Raw genomic sequence first — 6,069 nt, forward strand, 5'->3', positions numbered from 1 at the left:
CACATTTGAATCTGGAATCCAGTAAATAGAATTCATCTGCATTGCTTTTGGGTCTTGAATGTTTTATCAACGTCCCATATGTAGATGATACCCAGGATTTTAGGGTATGATGATGCTGACATTCATGTCTTATGATTGTCTATTTCTTATGTTATGATTATGATTTATGTGATTTCAAAGTGTGATAAATGATAGTTTACATAACTAATACATATGAAAATATAACTAAAATCTAGCTAAAATTTTATTTTGTAGGTAATTGTATTTTGTTGTAATAAAAGGCACACTAGAGAAGATATAGGCCCGAAGAACCCAACTCCTTCCTTTTTGGAAAATTAAGAAAAGAAATTGAGAACACGACAGGTATCTTTGTTTATCTTTTGGTTGCGATTTTTTTTTGAAACAATTTTTACTCAGATCATGTTTATGTGACACGAATACATACTTTTTGTCATGGTCATTTGGGATGTGTTATATCTCTGTGAAATCACAACGTGAAAAGATAACAAAGTTGTTATTGCACGTAATATGATGTAAGGGATATTTTTGTATTGATTTGCTCGATGTTAAATGATGTTATACCTCTGTTTAATAATATGCCATTGCTTCTCTCGGCAGGTATGTTATGGGACAGTATCCTCAGTTTTTAAGAGCTCATTGGACGTTTCTAAAAGCTGTTGTGAATAATTTTCTTGAGCTTTTGCGTGAGACTCATCCTGGAGTTCAGGTTATGTTTTCTTCCTATGTTTTCTGTCCTAATTTTTCTTATATCAATAGCTTAGTTTATGTCCCCGTGCGTGTGCCTGTGTTTGTGTGCTCTGCGTGCTCATTTCTGTGTGCTATGTGTCTGTACTCTGTGTTGTGTGCCTTTGTTTGCCTTTGAGTCCTTGTGTTTATATGCTGTGTTTTGTATGTGTTTCTATGTGCGTGTATCTGTCCTTTTTGTGTTCACAGGTGGCAGCCCTTAAGTTTGGGAACACTACCAATATTCTTGAGGCATATTCATATGGTTCAAGTGAGGAACAAGTAAGTCTTTGTATTATGACAAAATTGAATCTGGACATACTACTAAGTTGCATCTCTGACAAAATTTCCCCCTTGTTTAGGGTATCATGTTGAATTTTGCACTGTTCTTCACCTCGTTTTGCAAGGCAGGTTTGTTTTCTCAACTTTATGTCTATCTGAGATTGTATGTTGCAAGTGTATATTCATGAAATGTCTTGGAATCAGGTGAAATAATGTGACCTAGTTTTGGGATTTTTTATGCTTTGTGTATGTGTACCATATCATGCGTGTGGCATGTTTGAGAATGGACACACCTTTCTATATACTAAATTGTCATGTCAATTAGTTTTTTTTCCACATCTGTGTAGCACCTCTTCCTCTATTTTTTGCTCAAAGTTTTTCAGTTTGCTTGATTAGTGTTCAAGTCTGTTAACATCTTTATTGGTGTGGTGATACCCTTCTGTTTATGCAGGTTCACATTTGAATCTGGAATCCAGTAAAGAGAATTCATCTGCGTTGCTTTTGGGTCTTGAATGTTTTATCAATGTCCCATATGTAGATGATACCGAGGATTTTAGGGTATGATGATGCTGACATTCATGTCTTATGGTTGTCTATTTCTTATGTTATGATTATGATTTATGTGATTTCAAAGTGTGATAAATGATAGTATACATAACTAATACATATAAACATATAACTAAAATCTAGCTAAAAATTTATTTTGTAGGTAATTGTATTTTGTTTTAAAAAAAGGCACACTGGAGAAGATATAGGTCTGAAGAACCCAACTCCTTCTTTTTTGGAAAATTAAAAATAGAAACTGAGAACACGACAGGTATCTTTGTTTATCTTTTGGTTGCGATTTTTTTTAAACAATTCTTTCTCAGATCATGTTTATGTGACAGGAATAGGTACTTTTTCTCATGGTCATTTGGGATGTGTTATATCTATGTGAAATCACAACGGGAAAAGATAACAAAGTTGTTATTGCACGTAATATGATGTAAGGGATATTTTTGTATTGATTTACTCGATGTTAAATGATGTTATACCTCTGTTTAATAATATGCCATTGCTTCTGTCGGCAGGTATGTTGTGGGACAGTATCCTCAGTTTTTAAGAGCTCATTGGACGTTTCTAAAAGCTGTTGTGAATAATTTTCTTGAGCTTTTGCATGAGACTCATCTTGGAGTTCAGGTTATGTTTTCTTCCTATGTTTTCTGTCCTAATTTTTCTTATATCAATAGCTTAGTTTATGTACTCGTGCGTGTGCCTGTGTTTGTGTGCTCTACGTGCTCATTTCTGTGTGCTCTGTGTCGGTACTCTATGTTGTGTGCCTTTGTTTGCCTTTGAGTCCTTGTATGTATGTGCTGTGTTTTGTATGTGTTTCTATTTGCGTGTATCTGTCCTTTTTGTTTTCACAGGTGGCAGCCCTTAAGTTTGGGAACACTACCAATATTCTTGAGGCATATTCATAAGGTTCAAGTGAGGAACAAGTAAGTCTCTGTATTATGGCAAAATTGAATCTAGACATACTACTAAGTTGCATCTCTGACAAAATTTCCCCCTTATTTTGGGTATCATGTTGAATTTTGCACTATTCTTCACCTCGTTTTGCAAGGCAGGTTTGTTTTCTCAACTTTATGTCTATCTGAGTTTGTATGTTGCAAGTGTATATTCATGAAAGTCATGGGATCAGGTGAAATAATGTGACCTAGTTTTGGGATTTTTTACGCTTTGTGTATGTGTACCATATCATGCGTGTGGCATGTTTGAGAATGGACCCACCTTTCCTTATACTAAATTGTCATGTCAATTAGTTTTTTTTTCACATCTGTGTAGCACCTCTTCCTCTATTTTTTGCTCATAGTTTTTCAATTTGCTTGATTAGTGTTTAAGTCTGTTAACATCTTTATTGGTGTGGTGATACCCTTCTGTTTATGCAGGTTCACTTTTGAATTCTGGAATCCAGTAAAGAGAATTCATCTGCGTTGCTTTTGGGTCTTGAATGTCTTGTCAACGTCCCATATGTAGATGATACCGAGGATTTTAGGATATGATGATGCTGACATTCATGTCTTATGGTTGTCTATTTCTTATGTTATGATTATGATTTATGTGTTTTCACAGTATGATAAATGATAGTATACATAACTAATACATATAAAAATTTAACTAAAATCTAGCTAAAAATTTATTTTGTAGGTAATTGTCTTTTGTTTTAATAAAGGGCACACTGGAGAAGATGTAGGCCTGATGAACCCAACTCCTTCCTATTTGGAAAATTAAAAAAAGGAATTGAGAACACGACAGGTATCTTTGTTTATCTTTTGGTTGCGATTTTTTTTGAAACAATTTTTACTCAGATCATGTTTTTGTGACAAGAATACGTACTTTTTGTCATGGTCAATTGGGATGTGTTATATCTCTGTGAAATCACAACATAAAAAGATAACAAAGTTGTTATTGCACGTAATATGATGTAAGGGATATTTTTGTATTGATTTCCTCGATGTTAAATGATGTTATACCTCTGTTTAATAATATGCCATTGCTTCTGTCGGCAGGTATGTTGTGGGACAGTATCCTCAGTTTTTAAGAGCTCATTGGACATTTCTAAAAGCTGTTGTGAATAATTTTCTTGAGCTTTTGGATGAGACTCATCCGGGAGTTCAGGTTATGTTTTCTTCTTATGTTTTCTGTCCTAATTTTTCTTATATCAATAGCTTAGTTTATGTCCCCGTGCGTGTGCCTGTGTTTGTGTGCTCTGCGTGCTCATTTATGTGTGCTCTGTGTCTGTACTCTGTGTTGTGTGCCTTTGTTTGCCTTTGAGTCCTTGTGTGTATATGCTGTGTTTTGTATGTGTTTCTATGTGCGTGTATCTGTCCTTTTTGTGTTCACAGGTGGCAGCCCTTAAGTTTGGGAACACTACCAATATTCTTGAGGCATATTCATATGGTTCAAGTGAGGAACAAGTAAGTCTTTGTATTATGACAAAATTGAATCTGGACATACTACTAAGTTGCATCTCTGACAAAATTTCCCCCTTGTTTAGGGTATCATGTTGAATTTTGCACTGTTCTTCACCTCGTTTTGCAAGGCAGGTTTGTTTTCTCAACTTTATGTCTATCTGAGATTGTATGTTGCAAGTGTATATTCATGAAATGTCATGGAATCAGGTGAAATAATGTGACCTAGTTTTGGGATTTTTTATGCTTTGTGTATGTGTACCATATCATGCGTGTGGCATGTTTGAGAATGGACACACCTTTCTATATACTAAATTGTCATGTCAATTAGTTTTTTTTCCACATCTGTGTAGCACCTCTTCCTCTATTTTTTGCTCATAGTTTTTCAGTTTGCTTGATTAGTGTTCAAGTCTGTTAACATCTTTATTGGTGTGGTGATACCCTTCTATTTATGCAGGTTCACATTTGAATCTGGAATCCAGTAAATAGAATTCATCTGCATTGCTTTTGGGTCTTGAATGTTTTATCAACGTCCCATATGTAGATGATACCCAGGATTTTAGGGTATGATGATGCTGACATTCATGTCTTATGATTGTCTATTTCTTATGTTATGATTATGATTTATGTGATTTCAAAGTGTGATAAATGATAGTTTACATAACTAATACATATGAAAATATAACTAAAATCTAGCTAAAATTTTATTTTGTAGGTAATTGTATTTTGTTGTAATAAAAGGCACACTAGAGAAGATATAGGCCCGAAGAACCCAACTCCTTCCTTTTTGGAAAATTAAGAAAAGAAATTGAGAACACGACAGGTATCTTTGTTTATCTTTTGGTTGCGATTTTTTTTTGAAACAATTTTTACTCAGATCATGTTTATGTGACACGAATACATACTTTTTGTCATGGTCATTTGGGATGTGTTATATCTCTGTGAAATCACAACGTGAAAAGATAACAAAGTTGTTATTGCACGTAATATGATGTAAGGGATATTTTTGTATTGATTTGCTCGATGTTAAATGATGTTATACCTCTGTTTAATAATATGCCATTGCTTCTCTCGGCAGGTATGTTATGGGACAGTATCCTCAGTTTTTAAGAGCTCATTGGACGTTTCTAAAAGCTGTTGTGAATAATTTTCTTGAGCTTTTGCGTGAGACTCATCCTGGAGTTCAGGTTATGTTTTCTTCCTATGTTTTCTGTCCTAATTTTTCTTATATCAATAGCTTAGTTTATGTCCCCGTGCGTGTGCCTGTGTTTGTGTGCTCTGCGTGCTCATTTCTGTGTGCTATGTGTCTGTACTCTGTGTTGTGTGCCTTTGTTTGCCTTTGAGTCCTTGTGTTTATATGCTGTGTTTTGTATGTGTTTCTATGTGCGTGTATCTGTCCTTTTTGTGTTCACAGGTGGCAGCCCTTAAGTTTGGGAACACTACCAATATTCTTGAGGCATATTCATATGGTTCAAGTGAGGAACAAGTAAGTCTTTGTATTATGACAAAATTGAATCTGGACATACTACTAAGTTGCATCTCTGACAAAATTTCCCCCTTGTTTAGGGTATCATGTTGAATTTTGCACTGTTCTTCACCTCGTTTTGCAAGGCAGGTTTGTTTTCTCAACTTTATGTCTATCTGAGATTGTATGTTGCAAGTGTATATTCATGAAATGTCTTGGAATCAGGTGAAATAATGTGACCTAGTTTTGGGATTTTTTATGCTTTGTGTATGTGTACCATATCATGCGTGTGGCATGTTTGAGAATGGACACACCTTTCTATATACTAAATTGTCATGTCAATTAGTTTTTTTTCCACATCTGTGTAGCACCTCTTCCTCTATTTTTTGCTCAAAGTTTTTCAGTTTGCTTGATTAGTGTTCAAGTCTGTTAACATCTTTATTGGTGTGGTGATACCCTTCTGTTTATGCAGGTTCACATTTGAATCTGGAATCCAGTAAAGAGAATTCATCTGCGTTGCTTTTGGGTCTTGAATGTTTTATCAATGTCCCATATGTAGATGATACCGAGGATTTTAGGGTATGATGATGCTGACATTCATGTCTTATGGTTGTCTATTTCTTATGT

General features: G+C 34.8%; 1 long non-coding RNA gene across 2 annotated transcripts; it reads left to right on the forward strand.

Annotated features, from left to right (window-relative positions):
- Positions 1–1,667: 1,667 nt before the first annotated feature.
- LOC145955402 (uncharacterized) lies at positions 1,668–3,090 on the forward strand. Of its 2 annotated transcripts, XR_014432004.1 has the most exons (4): positions 1,668–1,843; positions 1,914–2,504; positions 2,634–2,707; positions 2,955–3,090. It is a non-coding gene; the product is annotated as an uncharacterized LOC145955402 (long non-coding RNA). The 2 variants fall into 2 exon arrangements; XR_014432003.1 differs by having other exon boundaries at positions 1,914–2,707.
- Positions 3,091–6,069: the final 2,979 nt, after the last annotated feature.

This window comes from Cajanus cajan, chromosome 3, assembly GCF_000230855.2.
Source record: "Cajanus cajan strain Asha chromosome 3, NIPB_CcT2T_4, whole genome shotgun sequence".
Classification (NCBI taxonomy): Eukaryota; Viridiplantae; Streptophyta; class Magnoliopsida; order Fabales; family Fabaceae; genus Cajanus; species Cajanus cajan.